Source organism: Hylobates moloch, unplaced genomic scaffold (genome assembly GCF_009828535.3).
Source record: "Hylobates moloch isolate HMO894 unplaced genomic scaffold, HMol_V3 SCAFFOLD_5, whole genome shotgun sequence".
NCBI lineage: Eukaryota > Metazoa > Chordata > Mammalia > Primates > Hylobatidae > Hylobates > Hylobates moloch.
Window position 1 is genome coordinate 5,442,256 of NW_026652280.1, and position 19,591 is coordinate 5,461,846.

Below are 19,591 nucleotides of genomic sequence, written 5' to 3' on the forward strand. Positions count from 1 at the left end.
TGTGTGGTGTGTGGATATGGATGTGTGTGGTGTGTGGATATGGATGTGTGTGGTGTGTGGATATGGATGCAAATGGGTAAACATAACAACAGATGACTCGGGATGAAGGTTATACAGGTGTCCTAGAAACATTTTCTAGTTTTGTTTGTGCATTTTTTAATAAATTTCAAATCACTTCCAAATAAAAAATGAAAAAACAACAATCAGAATGAGGGTAGAGGGGTGGAGGGAGTGGGCTGGTTTTGTACATATGACTTTCAAAGACCTCTACAACATCTCTAGAAACTGTCAGAAGGGTCAAAAGAATATAAACCTCCATAAAAACGACAAAGGTTTTCTTAGACCTGACAAAACCTTTACTCCACTTAACAGTTCTTTAGTCACCATGAAGACTTCCAGGAATCCAAAAAGCTTTATCTTCAACTGAAGGTTTACTGAAAATTATACCCTTCCTAGTACAGCTATGTCTCTGTACTAACAAGTTTTAAACTCCTTTGCCACTTGAATCTTTCTGTCAATTCCTGTCCACTGTGGTGCCCACGACAGTCTTAAAACAGAGTCCTGGGTGACACTAATACAAACAGAATGTCACATATGAAAGGACTGCAGGGGTTTTTTTCTCATTACCGGCAAAACTGGTTAATGTATGCTGAATTCACCAGTAACAATCACCCATTGACAAAAGATAACTGTTCCTCCTGTCCCATTAAAATGTAAACAATTAAAATTATAACAGGGGCTGGGCTCGGTGGTTCATGCCTGTAATCCCAGCTACTAGGGAGGCTGAGGCAGGAAAATCACTGGAACCCGGGAGGCGGAGGCTGCAATGAGCCGAGATCATGCCATTGCACTCCAGCCTGGGCAAAAAGAATGAAACTCCATCTAAAAGGAAAACAAAAAACAGTCCTTTCCCCATTGCTGGCAACATTTCACAGATGGCATCACAAGTTTTCAATTATTTTCACACATGAACAGTGGCCCCCTTCAGACTATGGAACTAAGCAAATATTGCAGTCTAATAAAATGTCCTAACTGTAATATTACTCTTCTACATTATGAAGAACAGATAACAGAAATGTTATATGTGGAGAAGGAAAACTGCAGAATGTAAATTTTCTTCAAATCCATAATCTGCCATTCCTTTTAGATTTGGATACAATGGCTAGAACCAACCCAACAAGAATTTAATGCCCTCACTTACAACTAATATAATATGTTAACTTTAAAATAGCTCAAACATGATAAAAGTTTTTTTAAGACGGAGTCTCACTTTGTCACCAGGCTGGAGTGCAGTGGTGCGATCTCGGCTCACTGCAACCTCTGCCTCCCAGGTTCAAGCAATTCTCCTGTCTCAGCCTCCCGAGTAGCTGGGACTACAGGCGTGCGCCATCACACGCAGCTAATTTTTGTATTTTTAGTAGACATGGGGTTTCACCATGTTGGCCAGGGTGGTCTCGATCTCTTGACCTCATGATCTGCCCACCTCAGCCTCCCAAAGTGCTGGGATTACAGGCGTGAGCCACCGCGCCTGGCATGTGGTAAAAGTTTTTATCTCATTCTTGAAAAGGCAGGTATTCCTGGTCAGCAAACATTCTGCTCCAGGCTGTGATTTAGAGATCCTGGCTCCTTCCACCTTGAAGCTGTCTTTGAGCTTTCTCATTCCCTGCATCCAGCTGACAGAAGAAAGTAAGCATGGAAGAGGCAGCTGGCTCATGGCTTCTTAAATGCCTTGATGCTTACGTGGCATCTATCACTTCCACTCATATATGCTTAGCTGCAAGGGAGTCTGCAAAACATAACCTGGAATTGTGCAAAGGGAACAAATGAAGTGGGTGGATAGCTAGCCATCTCTGCCAACATCATTCCAAAAATGATCATGTTGCTTGTCACTCTGCCATTCATGAAGGCTTTTAGCCTTTACAAGACTTATGAAAACCTTTTTCTCAGAAATGCAACTGGAAAAGCATCCCTAGTGCTATTACTTCCACATTTGTAAAACAAGAGAATTACAGACAATACCAACCATGTATAAATCTAGCTCATCATCAAAAATATGAAATCTTTAGGTCTTACTCATGAAAGATTCTGATTAAGAAAGTTTGGGATAGGGACAAAAAATCTGTACTTTTAAAGAGTTCCCTGGATGATTCTGATGAGCCAGATTTGGGAACCACTGGACGGAAATCTCTCCTAACTCTTCAAAAAAAACGAATATCCACTGAATGCATATTTACCAGACACAGTGCTGAGGTGAAGAAAAGGAGAGCGTGGGAAGTGATAAGTGAATCAGGGAAAAGCATACATGTACTGTACATAATATGGCTATCACACAGGGACTCCAAACACATTGACCTCCATCATAATTTGCCACATAAAATTATTCTGAATGCCACTTTTAGAAAACATAGCTCTGACCTACCACCTTGAAATCCTAGGGTGTTACAGTGAAATACAGTAAACCACCACCCATATTGAAAATCAGATTTTGTACCCTGAAGATTCTTAATAAAAATTATTTGATCCCCTTTTTGGAAACTGTAATTTCTACTTACTTTTCTTTCTAAGCTATTTTTAAAAGTACATTACTACCTTAGTAGTAACCATTGAATTATAATGGTTTTAAAATTATATTTTAAATTAACATACACTCCTATAACTGCTATTCCTAATTTTATAATAATTGATCCAATAATCATATATCAAATTCTGATCCATAATTCATGATCAGCAGAAATCACAAGTGAATTACACACTTCCAAAGAAAAAGTCTGTTGTTTGTTCTAGGTTTAAAACACGAAGTTGCCATTATATTCAATAACTGTAAAGCATGTAATCATTTGATGATTAGACTGGCATTACTCAAACTATGTTAAACAATTCTTTTCCCTATTAGGCTTCTTATTACCTTATTTATTTTTCTTTAAAACAACTATGTGGATTTGTTTAATGGGGGAAAAAAGCACAGCATAAAAGGGAAAATTAAACAGAAGTATGAACATCAAGCACACCAAAAAGCACTCAGAATTAAAATTTGGATTTGCTAAATTTAGCAAAATGTAACTGAAACTACAAGAGCTAAAGTGCCTCAAATCTGTTTGAGAAACCTATGTTCTATATTTCCCCATAAGGGATCTCCAAGTACTACACGTGTCTGAAATGCAGGCATCCTTGCCACAGAAGGAGTCTCATGGGCTGTCAACTTCTTAGTGAGGTGCCAATTCTACTAGAAAGTATGACATTATATAACTACAAATGCTTGACAGTTCTCATGGTTTTGACAATTTCAGCACTCAATATCAAAGAAAAATAGTAGTGCTGTTTGGCTCCACAGGACAGGTAACTTGACTTCTAGAGTCATCTTTTAATTTTTTCCTATACATGTTAATTTCAAGGAGTGACTATAATATGATGGTTTAAGATAAGGTTTACCGTAGAAGCAACACTGATTTAAGAAAAAGTACCATAAGATAAATATGACAAAAGAAAACAAAGTTATAAACGTTAGAAAAAATAGGCAAATGTTGATTCCCCAAATGTGCCCCCACTTTTTAGCAAGAAATTGCCTAAGCAAAGAAGTATGATTTCCAGAATCTTGTGGGAGGATACTACTACTTTCCAATGAACTGAAAGATGTACTCCTTAGAAGTCACTTAGACTCAATATTCAAGAACTAAAATCAAAATGTGATTAATTACTTCTTATACTTTAAGGACTAGTAACCTCCTAGAATGACACAGTTATGTATGCTAGTTTAAAAAAAACTTACTAAGATTTTTAAAAAAGGAAGTAAATAAACCTTTACCAGTCTTCTTCCACACTCCCATTTCTGCCTTGGTTTTTGTTTTCTTCCCTCTGGCTCTCTCAGACACACTATTTTTCCCTATGCTTGTCTTCTTCCTCTGACCCTGCATGGCAGTGATTCAGAGTCAGACTCCCTTCTGTGCCTGATCTCTCTGTGCCCATGGGCAAGGTGCCTCTTCCGCAAAGCAAGGATAACACTTATTAATAACGCCTACCCCACAGAGTCACGGCAAGATGCAATCTTCATTTATTTAACGGCATATAAACTCGGTATGTCACGTGTTCATATCAGTGCCTGGCACACAGTAGGTGCTCAGTAAGTATTAACAATTATCATCGAATCCAGTCTTCTTTTTCGTATCTCTACACCTGAAAGTCTTTACAGGAGGTCAACTGAAGAGTTAAGTTCTATCACATTCCTCCAAGAACCTATGTCTTCATCTCCATCAAATCTTTTTCATACAAACAGAAAAGTCCCTACGTAGATAGAGTATGCCAAATAAAAAATCATAAATGTTTGTTTTTGAGATATTTGGTATATATAAAAAACTTTTAATATGTGTAAAGGTGTTATGCAAAATATAACAAAATCCTGAGTGCAGATAATAGTTTAAGAAAAACAAATTATCTCTGATCATTTGTCCCTCTGTGTTCCTATCACCTTCCTTCTTATACAGTTATCCACCTACTTGAGTCTCGCACGTATCATTTACCTACTTTTATTACTTTATCATATCCATATTTCTAACAATCTACAATTTTGTTTTTGCATGTTTCTAAACTTTAAAAAAAAGGGAAAAAACTGTGCATTCTTCTACAAGTAGCTTTTTTTCCCCTTGAGATTATGTTCCAGCTGCGTATTATCCTTGGTGATGAATGCAGCTAACATTCACTCAATCTCACTACTGTACAGGACTTCACTATGGGAATATGATACAATGCAGGCATCTGTTCTCCTCTGATGGACATTGCTCCCAGTCTTTCCTCTTACAAAGAGTGTGACTGTGAGCATCCTTGCACATGTCTCCAGGCACTCATGTGCATGAGTTTCTCTAGGGTAATAGTTTTCACATTTTAGCATCACATTCCCTACAGGGCTTGAGAGTCAGAAACCTGGCCCATCCTTGAAGTTGCTGATTCAGTAGGTCCACAGCAGAGCCCCCAAATCTGCATTTCAAACAAGTTCCCAAATGATGCTGTGAAACAATTCAGAAACCACTGCTCCAAGATAAATTACCAGGTCAAAGGATACATGTATCTCAACTTTACTAGATACTCTCAAAAGCAGCCTATCACTTCCACCAGCTGTATATAAGCATTCCAGTTGTTTCCTGTCCTCCCATCAATATTGTCAGACTTTTTACATTGTTGCCAACCTAATGTGTAAGAAACTATACACCATTTTGGTCCGAATTTGCACTTCCCTAATTACTAATGAAGTTGAGCATTTTTGCATTCAAGTTTCCTCTGCTGTGAAATGCCTACTTAGGTCATTTGTCCCCTTTTCGGTTGTTCTTACTGATTTGTAGTCACCCTGCTGGATACTAATCTTTTATTACTAATATGTGCTGAATATGTCTATTCTCCCTATGACCTGTCTGTTCACTTTCTTGATGGTTTTTCTTAATAAACAAAAGCTATATCAATATTAATGTTGTCAAACATATTGATCTTTTCCTTTATGGTCTGCACCCTCTGTGATACCCCTTTCCTACACCAGAGTCATACAACTACTGCCCTGGATTGCCTTCTGAAAGTTTCATAGTTTTGCCTTCTATATTTAAGCCTTTAATTGACCTACAGTTGATTTTTGAGAGTAATGTGAATTAAAAACATACCCCACCCTCAAGAAGTTTCCTGTTTGGTAAGGACCACATGTAACTTTAGAGAGGATATAAAAAGTGATGGAATATTCATTAGGTGTTAACCATTACTTCATTGAGGTTTATTCTGCTCTCTGAGACAAAAAATTGGAAAATTTCACATGAACATTTGGAAGGTTATTTGCAAACTGTAGTCAGACTATGATCCCCACTCACTACACCCCAGGAAGAAACCTGAAAAATGTCCCAAAATAGACCGGGCGTGGTGGCTCACACCTGTAATACCAGCACTTTGGGAGGCCAAGGAGGGCGGATCACCTGAGGTCAGGGGTTCGAGACTGGCCTGGCCAACATGGTGAAACCCCCATCTCTACTAAAAAAAAAAAGCAGAAATTAGCTGGGTGTGGTGGCGGGTGCCTTAATCCCAGCTGCCTGGGAGGCAGAGGCAGGAGAATTGTTTGGGCTGGGGAGGCGGAGGTTGCAGTGAGCTGAGATCGAGCCATTGCACTCAAGCCTGGGGGACAAGAACGAGACATCCCAACAAAATAAAACAAAAAAAAAGTCCCCAAATATTTAAGTCTTATTCTAAAAAACTAAAGAGTTAAGCATTGGGAAAGTACAGGAAAACGAACATCCTCAAATGGTAATTACCTAAATGGGTAATTACCTATCTGGAGGGTAAGCTGCTTGCGCGCATGCATGCACAAGAAAGAGAGAGTGAGAGGGAGAGGGGAAATGTGGGTTTCAGGATGTTCGCCATGAACTGTAGAGAAAAACTGGAAACAACCTACTATCCAACAATGGGGGATGGTTAAAAGTAAAGCTAATGTGGCAATCCATCTACTTGAATACTGTTATATTACACAGCTCCACATTCATGTGAAAAGATTTCACAAAATTCTGGTAACTTGCAAAAGCAGCTAACAAAACGCACATATAGTATTCATTTATTCATCAAATATTTATGAGTGCCTTATGTGTTGCAGGTCCCAAGCAAGTCACTGGAAAACAAAAAGAGACTTGTTCCCTGCCTCCAAGAAGCTTACAAGCCTGTGAAGGATACATCCAATATGTTTCTTCCAATGTGCTCTGGTTAGGACAATAAAGGCATATGTGTTTTGAGAATAGAGACAATTTATATTATATATAGCATACATAATATATACAGCAATGTCATCCACATGATCTACAAATAAAACATACCTACCCAGCTCTAGGAACCACCAAATGGATCAGCTACAGGATACTTAGGGTGACTACCCCCTGATGAACTGAAACACAGTCATGCACTACCTAATGATGTTTTGGTCAACAATGGACCACATACATGATGATGGTTCCGTATCATTACAATGGAGCTGAAACATTCCTATTGCCTAGTGACATCATTTAGCTGTTGTAATGTCTTAGTACAACACATTTCTCACGTTTGTGGTGATGCTGGTGTAAGCAAACCTACTACACTGCCAGTTATATAAAAGTGTCATCTCCTAGGCCTTCGCATTCACTCACCACTCACTCACTGACTCACCCAGAGCAACTTCCAGTCCCACAAGTTCCATCATGGTAAGTGCTCTACACAAGTATACCATTTTTTTATCTTTATACCATATTTTTACTGCACCTTTTCTATGTTTGGATAGATTTAGATACACAAAATACTTACCATTGAGTTACAATTGCCTACAGCATTCAGTACAGTAACATGCTGTATGGGTTTGTTGCCTAGGAGTGGTAGGCCACACCATATAGCCCAGGTGTGTAGTAGGCTGCACCGTCTAGGTTTGTATACTTTGTGATGTTCACACAACAATGAAATCACCTAGTGAGGCATTTCTCAAGAATGTATCCCCCCTGCACAGATAGGGAAAGTCATTCACTGGAAGACAAATGTGAGACAGAGCGCAGAACCACAGCAAAAGAACTGGACAGCTTCCTCGGTTGCCAACTCAATATCGATTGATTGACGGAGATCAGCAAATGCATGTACTTCCAACAGCCTAAACCTTTACCTCTCCCCTGCTATGTTTGGTTCTAACAAACAATAACAAACCTTCTCAAGATACGAAATACCTCACAGTTAAAGTCAAACTCAAATCATTCTGATATTACGCTCATTTGTTTCAAGCTTTTTGGACCAAAATCAAAAAAAAAGAGTCATTAATTACAAAGAAAAAAATGTTTAACCTCACAGTACAAAAAATGACACATCATCACCTCAACCAAGAGATCAAAGTTCACATTCACCAGGAGAAGATATATCTATATCACATACCTCCTCATATGATGCACTGAGAAGGACATAACTTCACCCCTGTGCTATTCCCACCAAAAATGCCCAAACCTCAATTTAACAAGAAAGAGCATCAGACAAATCCAAACTGAGGGACATTCTATAAAATAACTGGCCAGTATTCTTCAAAAGTATCAAAGTCATGAAAGACAAAGCAATCTAAAAGAACTGGCCGGGCGCGGTGGCTTACACCTGTAATCCCAGCACTTTGAGAGGCCAAGGCGGCCGGATCACTTGAGGTTAGGAGTTCGAGACCCGCCTGGCCAACATGGAGAAACCACGTATCTACCAAAAACACAAAAATTAGCCGGATGTGGTGGTGCACTCCTGTAATCCCAGCAACTCAGGAGGCTGAGGCAGAAGAATCGCTTGAACCAGGAGGCGGAAATTGCAGTGAGCCGAGATGAGCCACTGCACTCCAGCCTGAGTGACACAGAGCAAGACTGTTTCCAAAAAAAAAAAAAAAAAAAGAAATCTAAAAGAACTATCACTATCACAGACTGGAGAGACCAAGGAGACATAACAAAATACAATGTGGGATACTGGGTTGGATCCTGGATCAGAAAAAAAGGATATCAATGGAACCATTGGTTAAATTTAAATAAATGTTTTAGATTAATTGTTACCAATTGCCTGGTTTCAATGATTGTATTATCGATACATGAGAACAACAGGGGATGCTGGCCAAAAGGTATATACATAGGAACTTCCTAGACTATTTTTGCAATTTTTTTTTCTAAAATTATTTCAAAGTAGAAAGTTTCAAAAAGTCATTTCAGATGAAAGATAAAAAGACAAAAGGGAGGGATTATTCATTGACTCTAACATAAAAATATGCTATCTCTAACTTTTGTGCTAAAAATGTTCAATAACTACAAATAAGGATTAAGCTGGAATAAATAAATTACAATTGTTCAAGAAGAGCCTGTGATTGGGATCCTCTAGAGAACAGGGTAACACTCTAGGGCACTGAAGTCTCTCCAGATAAATGACCTACGTTATTTCCCCTTTATTCTTTTAATCCATTTCAACTCATTTATTTGTCATCTACTATGGGCATGTAAGTGTGCTAGGGCCTGATGAGATTTTTATATATAAGAAGGGATATTTAAGTATACAAAATAACAGAGAAAAGTACAGAGTGACAAAACCAGAACTAATTTTTCACTCCTATACACTCTAGCAATCAATCTGGACACCCCTTCACAGAAAATGTTGCTAAGACTGGGCCTCACAGCGCAAACTCAGCCCCGTCAATGGCCAGTGGTCCTGACAAACAGAATTAGCTCCAAATTTACTACTGAAAATGCCACAGTGACTCTGTGAGAAATACTCCATTTCTTTTTTTTTCCTCATCTAATCACTATGTGCATTTCTTTTTTCTAACATAAAATTAAAGAACTAGATTATCTGAGTACTAGGGAAAAGGTTAGTCTGGTATAAACCTGGGAAGGTTTACTTAATCTCCTCTTACAAGCGGCCTGAGAGATCAAAGCCACATCAGGTGATGCTGAGGCTGGAGAATTGTGGTCTGAGGACTGGCAGCTGCAAAGTCACCCCGGAACTTGTCAGAAATGCAGATTCTTCAGCCCCAGCCCTGGCCTGCTGAACCACTTTCTGGTTGATGCCCAAACCCTCTGGGTGACTCTGATACACATTAGGATTGAGAACCACCAATGGAGGAGCAAAAAGACCAGCCATAAATCAAGAGGCCTGACTTCTATTCCTTGTTCTACAACTAATCTCTGAGACTGACTAATCACCTGCCTCCTGTAGGACACAGCTTTCCTAGTAGACGATGAGGAGTCAGAATAGGGTTGCCACAATCCTTATTCCCTCTAGCGGTCATTCCTCTAAGGCCTGAAATTGAAAAGACCACCACTGGTATTTCACCAGATGTTTCTCTCCTTCATCAAAGTGAAATAAGTAAAATTTCCTCATCAACTAGTCTCTGAATTACACCTGATGTATCTAAAATTATTTCTTCTATTTTAAATAAAATTGCATTTACTTTGCTTTAGCTAACGCCATCTAAACTCTAATTTAACCATTTCTCCTATTTAATTCTATATCAAGTTTACTTTGAAATAATTCCAAAAATTCCAAGAAAACTGACATTCAAATGTCTCCTCCGGTGTGCTGACATAATAAACCCCACCACAGTTCAGGACTGTGCCCTCTCTCATCACATAAAGAACATGTGTGATGAGATCACAAGAAATAAAACAAGTATGAAAAACAAAGAATTTTTACATGTTTAGATCTAGGCCGGGTGCAGTGGCTCACACTTGTAATCCCAGCACTTTGGGAGGTTGAGGCAGGAGACATTGCTTGAGTCTAGGAGCTTGAGATCAGCCTGGGCAAGACCCCGTATCTACTCAAAATATATTTAAAATATATTTTTTAAAAAATATATAAATCGCCGGGCGCGGTGGCTCACGCTTGTAATCCCAGCACTTTGGGAGGCCGAGGCGGGCAGATCACGAGGTCAGGAGATCGAGACCACGGTGAAACCCCGTCTCTACTAAAAATACAAAAAAATTAGCCAGGCGTGGTGGCGGGCGCCTGTAGTCCCAGCTACTCGGAGAGGCTGAGGCAGGAGAATGGCGTGAACCTGGGAGGCGGAGCTTGCAGTGAGCCGAGATTGCACCACTGCACTTCAGCCTGGGCGACAGAGCGAGACTCCATCTCAAAAAAAAAAAACAAAAAAAACAAAAAAAAAAACAGAAAAAAAATATATATATATATATAAATCTAGGTATCTCCATTATGTCATAAGAAACTGGTTCTTTCCAGGTTTTCTTCATAATAGTTCTAAAAAGCACCTTTCCAGATAGAATTCAGCATTACACACATGATAAGGTTCAACCTGAAACTCCTTACAAATCAATTACTGCATTTTTTTCACATAGCAGATTTCCAAATTTCATTTTTAAGATCACCATTTAGCTATTAAATACAAAAATGATCTCCCAGAAGTTTTTCATCTGTTTCCTTAAACTGCTCTCCATTTATTTTCTGGAAAAGCTCCTCATGTCCACATCAGGCCCAGGCCCAGGCCCACCGCCAGTGATCCCTGACAATCTGAAGGGTTACGGCGCTTTGGCGTGAAACCATGGCCTCTTTCCGCTTCAAAAGATCAAAGAAACATACTATTCTGCAGGTAACTTCATCGGGCTTAGGAAGTCAGGAAAAGCTCTGATGTTAGAACCCAAGGACCGCAGTCTCCACCCATGGTCCAGGAACTAGAATTTCCTTGCTTGTCACACTAGGTCCAACAGTAACATACATAGACGCGGGCTGGGTTTTTGCTGGTTTGGCTGGTTAATCACATACCTTTCTAGTACACCAATGTGTGTCCCACAATTATATCTTATTGGGTTCATAATAAAGTTTATCTTTTAAGTTTAAAAAAAGTTGTTTTCATAGAAATCCTATAAAAAGTTATATAATTCCCTACTTTCTTAACATGTATATAGAATATAATTTCATGTTTTCTTGATGATTCAGGGTAACAACTGCTGTGCTGAGCAGAAAACCTTTACTGTTATGTATGAGGAAACAAACTTCCTATGGATTTTAATTTTTTATTTTTTTCAAACTCCGTATTACACTATGTGCTTAATTCATGGCATGGGCAGTACTGTTCTGACTGCTGTTGGATAACAGTTATAATAGAGTGAGGGCTGGCTTTGTCAGCTCCTGGATGAAGACTTACCCACATTCGACCAATCAGCACTCACACAAAAGCCAAAAGATAATACACATTTCATAGTGAAGTTACTGAGGCTCAGAGAGATGAAGAGACTTACCTGAAGTCGCACAGCTAGGAGCTGCAGACAGCAGATCCAAGGCCCATGCTTCCCAGTCCTTATAAGATTAGGAAATGGACTGGAGACCTCACTAAGTAGCTGGGGGTGAAGGAGGTGCTCTTCAAGACTGAAGTCACTGCGGGAATGTCTCTTACCCTAGAAATGGCCCTGGGAAAGCAGACCCCAAATATCAAGAGAATGCACTCCATTTCTTTCTTGGTGTGGCAAACGGTGAGTGAAAAGGCTAACAAAACCCTTTCCCTGATACATGAAAATTAGACTGTTAGTTAAACCATCTGGCTCTGTTCCCTCTGGTAACCTAATAAGGGTAAGAATGTCAACTATGCCACTAAGCGAAACTGCTTACTGTAAGAATGGCCCAACTGGTAAACTGCACCTAGACTTTGAGGAACTACGCGTGAACTATAAAGATCTGATGGGGACACCATGCTTCGGGTGCCCTTGGGATGCAAGGACTCTTGTAAATGGTGAGTGTCCCATAAACGAATAAAATGTAGTATATACCTCAAAGATTTGGGGGGATTAAATGATATATGTACAGAGGCATCTGGCAGTGTTTATATAAAGAACTCAAAAACATTATTATCGTTACTTCCATTGAATTCTATGTTTACTTCTTATCCTCTGCCAAGGATCCTAGAAGCTATGCCTATGGAATGTTCAAAAACACTTGCTCCCTATGGGGCATGAGATTTCAAAGATAAGGTTGTGTCTACATCCATAATGTGGCTCTCATGTCCCTGCACTGGAGCAGCCACCTGGAAAGACAGTGTCTGGACAGCTGTGTAGACAACTGCAAGGACCACCCCTGAGAGAAGATCTGTCACTTTGGGCTGGCAAGCTGTGGCTCTCATTCTTCCCCTTCTTCACAGACTGTTCAAGTGTGGCCTATGGAGGTCTTAGAAGTGTGAGTTAAACCTAAGACTCCTGGTGGACATAGCAGACAAGCAAAGGATCAAAATGCACATGAGGAAGCTTCTGGGATAGGGAGAAGGGAACTTGCCACAAGGATGCAAACCAAGAGCTAACAAGGAGAAAAACTAGGCAAGGACCCATTTAAAGAACTTCATGGAATTCCCTGAATCCCAGGAAGCAAAGAAGCCACAATGGAATCAAACCGTGTACTTTATGAGGAGGTGGCCTCTCTTTATCTCTGCATCCACCTCTTCCTTAGTGACCAAGTGAACTTCCATGGTTTTCATTCCCATCCATTAACCATGACACCTAAATTTTTATCTCTAGCCAACAGCTCTGTAGGTATCAGACCTCTAAGTCCATTTGGATGTTACATGCACTCATCAACTTCCCCCACAAACTTACTCCTTTTTCCTTTGTTCTTTATGGCAGTAAATAGCTTTACAACCCATCAAATCACCCAAGCCAGAAATCCTTAATGTCCACTAATAAGATAATGTTTAAATAAGCTAATATATCCATAATACAAAATATTACATAGATGAGGTAACACTGGAAGCTCACCAAGACATCCTGTTAAGTCTGAAATTACTTAACAGTGGCTACCTATGGAAAAGTGCCTGAAATCAGGGGACACTTATTCTCTCCAGTGCTTGAATGTTAAAACAAAAACCAACAACTACCAAAAAAACAAAAATGCTTAAGAATAAAGAAAGACACGGAATATCTACTGTTTCACAGGCATCTATGGTGTCTCACCAACAGACTGAGGTTCTAGGAGACCCAAGCCTAAGCTACTTCCTCAGTACAGAATTTATGAAAGGTGCCTTTCAGGTACTGATTGCCTGGCCTGCCTTGCATGGTTGGGCTTTACTGTCAGAACTGCTTCATAGAGAGAAGATACTATTGTCATTTGCTTTGCTCACATTAAAAGAATGGGCACTTTCAAACTCAAGAAACTGTTAATAGTGATTGTCTCTGGAGAGCAGCCCTAGAGTCTGAGGCATCACTGTACTATTTGCAATTTTTCATGTGTGCATGCATTGGTTTTTCAATTGTAAACAACTAAATAAATAACTGAAGGGCAGGGGGGACTTCCTTTCCTCTGAGAAGTCTCCCTAAACCTTCTTCCAAATTAAAGCAAGATTCCTTATCATCAACTCTCATAGCATCTGTGCAGCACAGTGAGTGCTGCAGGACTCAAAACTTTCTTTAAATAAATGCTAAGACATGAACAAATGCATGAACCTATTACTGGCTCCCCAATGCCCTTACAATAAACTCTTCAAGTATTACCTCAGCCTTCAAGACCCTTCGCAGTTTGGCCCCTGCTTCCAAATGCTGTACTGCCCGATGATCTGCCGGGCTGCCTGGGAGCCTCAGCTCTCTCCTGAATGCCCTGTCCCCACACACCTGGGCATGCTCTGGGGTCAGTGCAGGAGTCCCCCTGAGGCATCTTCCCTGCCCCCAACTCCCCTCACACACTCAGCCTACCGCATCCTGGGCTGCACGACACAGCGCAGGACGTGTGTTTCCCAGCAGGACTAGGGCAATGTGTTTATCCTACCGTTTCCTGGATCTCTACTAACTCACAGACTACACTGGACATAAGAGGAGCTAAAAAGAATGTTGAATGAATCAATGCTAAAATACTGTAGAAGGTAATATAACCTAGTGACTAAAAATAGGGGTTCGGAAGTCAGACCATCCTGGTTCAAATCCTGGCTCTACCATTTAATAGCTGTGTCACCTTGCACAAGCTATTCATCCTAAATTTCAGTGTCCCATAAATCAATAAAATGTAGTATATACCTCAAAAGATTTAGGGGGGTTAAATGAGATTATGTACAGAGGCACCTGGCACAGTGTTTATATAAAGAGCTCAAAAACATTATTATTGTTACCACCATTGAATTCTACGTTTATTTGCCTTTTACTGTCCCTAAGTACTTAATACTTTGAAAACATCCAGTTTTCTCAGCTATACTCGAGAACCAAACTGTTAAACCAGGATTATTATATCTGGAAACTACTGTATGAATAACAGCAATAATCCTCTAAAGGAAAAATGACACTTAAAGAAGACAACGTTGGAGACCATCATCTCTCTCCACCTTCTCCCGCAAAAGGTTCTCTTTTCAGTGCTCAATTCTAGAAGTTCTAGATTTTACTTTATTTAGGGAGGTTGTAATTCCTTTACACTCCTACACTGTCATCAACTTCTTGCAAGGCTATTTCTGGGTTTTATTCCAGGTAGTTGGAATTGCAAGATAATCCAGCAGGGAGTTACTACAATTATGATCTACCCATACAATTACCATAATGAGATGTTCTAGTCACAAAACAACTGATAAGAATAAAAAGCCTTTCGGGTGCAGCACACCAACATGGCACATTTATACATATGTAACAAACCTGCACGTTGTGCACACGTACCCTAAAACTTAAAGTATAATAATAAAATTTAAAAAAAATTTAATTTAATTTAAAAAAAAAGAATAAAAAGCCTTTCCACTACCAAAAAAATATACAGATGTGGATCACTCACTAGTGACGCAAGCAAGATACATATGTAGGTGTAGCTATATATACAGATATGTATGCATATATAGTATAGAGACATGTTTTGTACTTCCTTTCTGCTCCAAACGACTCATACTCCATTAAATTCCACAATATTTACTGATTCCCCTTGAAACAGTTTGGATGTGCATCCCCTCCAAATTTCAGGCTGAAATGTAGTCCCCAGTGTTGGAGGTAGGGCCTGGTGGGCAGTGATTGAATTATGGCAGGGGTGTCCCTCATGAATGGCTTGGTGCTGTCCTGAGATGGTGAGTGACTTCTCGTGTGACCTGGCTGTTTCAAAGTGCATAGCACCTCCCCACTCTCTCGCTCCTGCCTTGCCATGGGATATGCAGGCTCCCCCTTTGCCTTCTGCCATGATGGGGAGCTTCCTGAGGCTTCACCAGAAGCCCAGCAGATGCCAGTGCCACACTTCCTGTAGAGCCTGCAGAACCGTGAGCCAATGAAACCCCTTTTCTTTGTATATTACCCAGCCTTGGCTATCTCTTCACTTTAGGCAATGCAAGAATGGCCTAACACCCCCTTCTATGTGTAAGATATCATGCCAAGAGACTTGGGGTGCATACACATGAAAGCCGGTCTTGCCATAATCTAGTGAAGAAGGACACACACGCGTGCGCGCGCGCACACACACACACACACACACACCTAACTGAAGGAACTGAGGCTGCAGTGAGATGCTGGTGGTCCTCTGGGATTGCAGACTCATCCATACAACTGCCCACTCAACGTGTTCACAGAAATGAGCCCACACTGAAGTATCTTACTGGGGCCCCTGCTCACCTTCCATCGCCACACAGGGAACACCAGGCTCCACCCAATCACCCGAAGCAGACACGTCAGTGTCCACCTTGACTCGTCCATCTCACCTACTCCATCCCCAAATCCACTCCACTAACTAAGCATGTACAATCCACTCACTTCCCCTACCTCTGGGCCACTATCCTAGTTCAGACTTCTGTGATGTCTAACCTAGTATAAATGCAACAGCCTCTGAAAGATCCCCGTCCCCTGGCCTTACACCCACTAGTGAGTGGCCAACTGGTCTCCATAGTTGCAATCAAAGTGTTTAAAATAAGGAAAAATGTGTACATGTCACTATGCTGCCTACATTTCTTCAAGAGGGCCTCTCCAGCCTTATTTTCCACACCTCCTCTCATACTCCGTGATCCAGCCATCCTAAGCACCTTTTAATTCTTGAAATGTTCCATATTACCTTTTGACGCTTGGAAGTCTTCTATCTGAAACTGGATTCCCTTACCGCTCTTTATCTCTTTGCCCAGTGAGTTCCTGTTCATTCTCTGGTCGTCATTCCCTCTTGGTATTCCTCCCTAACCTCTTTAGGCTTGCCAGGTTCAGTGGTTATGCTGGACATTTTCGCTTTTAGGGCTACCCACAGCCCAAGCTTCCTTCTATTTAGTAGGACTCCTCTGAGGTGTGGGTCTTGTGAGAGATAAAGACCATCTCTCTCCATCTCCCTGCTCCCTGGCAACTACAGTGGCTTGGCAAAAAAGGTCACAAAGACACAGGAGCAATAAGAAATCTTTCAGTGGTAGAAGACAGTCAACAGTCCAGCAACAGAGGTGGCAGTTTCTCCAGTGGCAATGTTACCAGCAACAAAATTCTAGGCAGGTTATTTATGTGATATTGCCTTGGCTGTGGCCCCATTCAGCCAGCCTCTTTTGGTTGCTGCCTACTTTTTGAATCCAGTTCCCCAGCCTTCCCATCAATTCTGAAAGCCATCTATAGCCTTCCAATAAATTCCTTTTCTGCTTAAGTCAGCCAAGTCCACTGCCATGTTGACAACCAAGAATCATGAATGGCACTGTGACACTCTGTGTGCATGCCATCAGAATGCACTGCCAATGCGCATTTGCTTGTCTATATTCCCCACTATCTTATTCATCATTTTACTCTAGTGCAATGGCTGGCACAAAGCAAGCATGCAATGTTTCCTGAATGTATTACTTAATTCCACTAGTAATCATAGTTGGAAAGCAAGGAAAATGCTCAGTGGAGGACCACAGTGCATTCCTAAAAAACCAATCTCAACCACAGTCGAAAGAGTCACAACTACCAATTAGAAATATACAGCTTAATTTACTCGCCTATTCATGGATTTAGAAACTAGGATTCTTCTCACTATCTGGGATACAAAGCGCCTTCTTAAAGGAGATGAGGAAGAAAAAAATTAAACTAGGAGTGTCTATTTTATTAAGGTTAGCGAGTTCTACTCTAATAAAACAAACCTAATTGGAATGAATGTTGGGGAAAATATCCCTTCAACCAGGTGAATACCCACTAGTCCTTGGCATCTAACTCAAATAATATATCCTGCAAGCTTTCACCACTCCCCACCGTCAATCAGCCGTAACTTCCACTGTGCTCCCATATCTCTATTTTAGTACGTAGAAAAAGGTATTATATTTATTTATATGTGTCTATTCAATCAGATCTTAAAATCCTCTAGGGAAGTATATTACTATTTCCAACACCTAGAAGGGTGTTTGGCATAAAGCAAGAACCAGTGTTTTTGAAGTGGAGCCACTTTGCTCTGCTTAAAAGGTACCAACAGAACTGTCCTATTGTTTGCAACTTTTCTGTAAATCTTAATTTATTCTGAAATAAAGTTTAAAAAAAACACACCAGTAGAAACTGTGTTATGAGCAATTATCACACCTGCCTTACGTCATGCAAGAAGAGAGCTTTACCTTGTGCCAGTAGCAGTAATTTTGTATATAGCAAAGTGAGTCTCAGTTTGTAAAAAGGGAATAATTCCTACTACACAAGATTGCTGTACTAAATGAAGTACAGTGAGTATGCCAAATGACATATGAGCTCTTCTTAATAGGGTTCTGATGAGTATATGTTAAGGCCCCTGTCTACAGTGTTCTAAATGGACTAGCACTTCACCACAAAACAGATACATACTATGACTAGGATGTCACCAGGCATAGGCTGCAAAGCTGTAACTCGAATCACTATTAAGACTGTAATTATCTATAAAAGTATTCTACATGTGTGTCCATGTTGTGTCCTATTCCAAAACTCCCCAATGAAATAAATGGCGACTCAAAACCCAGCGCAACCGACAGAGGTCAGCGGCCACTGCACCCCGCCTCCACCAGCTTAAACTCCAGGAGGCCATGCACCCAGAGCGTGCTAGCTGGCTGGGAAGAGGTGAGCATCTACTGAGAAACCCACTGCTGCCCGCAGCGGTGTCAGGCAGCCGGGGGTCTCCCCGCAGTGGCGCAAAGCGGGCTGAAGTCGGGAGTGGCTAGGACTCTTCGCTGCCACCGCGGTGCTTTCGGCCACCGCACTTGTGTGCCCTCCGCCCGCCCACACCAGCGTCGCTTAACGGAAGAAGGCGCGAGTAGCAGCGGCGCAGCCAGGGCACCTGGGGGTGACACGAGAGTGGGCGGGCGGTCCAGGGAGCCCCTGCTGGAAACCAGACACTAAACCTTGCAGCTGTGCAGCTAAGGGAGCATCTGTTTTCCACTTGAGAGCAACCCGGGCAAGCGAGAACGGCGTGATTTCGGTGCAGGGGTGCGTCCCGAGGGGACGGGGGACTGTTTCGACGCGGACAGGCGGACCGGGCAGGAGAAACCGAGGCGACGCTAGGTCCGCAGCCCCGAGGTGTCCACAAGAGCCCCGCTCGCGCAAGGGCGCGGCGCGAGGCTGCCCGCGGGACCGGCCTGCGGAGCGAGCGGGTGAGAGGGCAGGGCGGCAGCGGGGGCCGGGGGGAGGAGGGCGGCGAGGCAGCGTGAGCGAACGAGCGAGGGTGTGTGTCCGGGCGTGAGTCTGGGCGGGTGTCGGGAAGGAAGGCGACAGGGAGGGGCGGAGGCGGGGGGAGGGGGGGAGGAGAAAGAGCGAAGGGCCCAGACGGGGCTCTGGGCGCCCAGCCGCCAGGCTTCGAGCCCTCAAGCCACCGCCCCCAGGCCCCGCGCTGACGCTGGACGGTCCCCGCCTCCAAACCCCCCGCCCCGGCCAGAGAATAACTTACCTGTTTGGCGACGGAATCGCTCCTGCTCGCCCCTCTGACTGACTCCTCCGGCTCACCGTCTTCCCTTTGGGAGGAAGAGGCGGGACATCCTGTTTCTCCGTTGAAGGACTTCCGGTGGCTTCCAGGGCGACTCCGTAGTGGATGCAGCGCCGGACGCCACAGCCGAAAAACAGAATCTTGGAACTGGTTTAGTACAATCCAGGTCGAGTTCCTTGTTTTTTATCCGAGTGGCCGGCAGGCCCATGTGCTCGCTTGTTTTTAACACATCAGCTCTTGCCGGAAGCCGCTCAGAGATAAAATAGGAAGTCCCACCCTTCCCTTAGAGAAGGAAAACGGAGAG

At 42.0% G+C, this 19,591-nt stretch overlaps 1 protein-coding gene across 4 annotated transcripts in view; it reads right to left on the reverse strand.

Moving 5' to 3' along the window:
- Positions 1–19,316, reverse strand: part of ZNF407 (zinc finger protein 407) — a 474,402-nt gene extending 455,086 nt beyond the window's left edge. For all 4 annotated transcript variants that reach the window (XM_058438260.1, XM_058438261.1, XM_032152052.2 and 1 more), the window contains exon 1: positions 19,252–19,316. The gene's annotated coding sequence lies outside the window, so the exon portion shown is untranslated. The remainder of the gene's footprint in view (positions 1–19,251) is intronic.
- Positions 19,317–19,591: the final 275 nt, after the last annotated feature.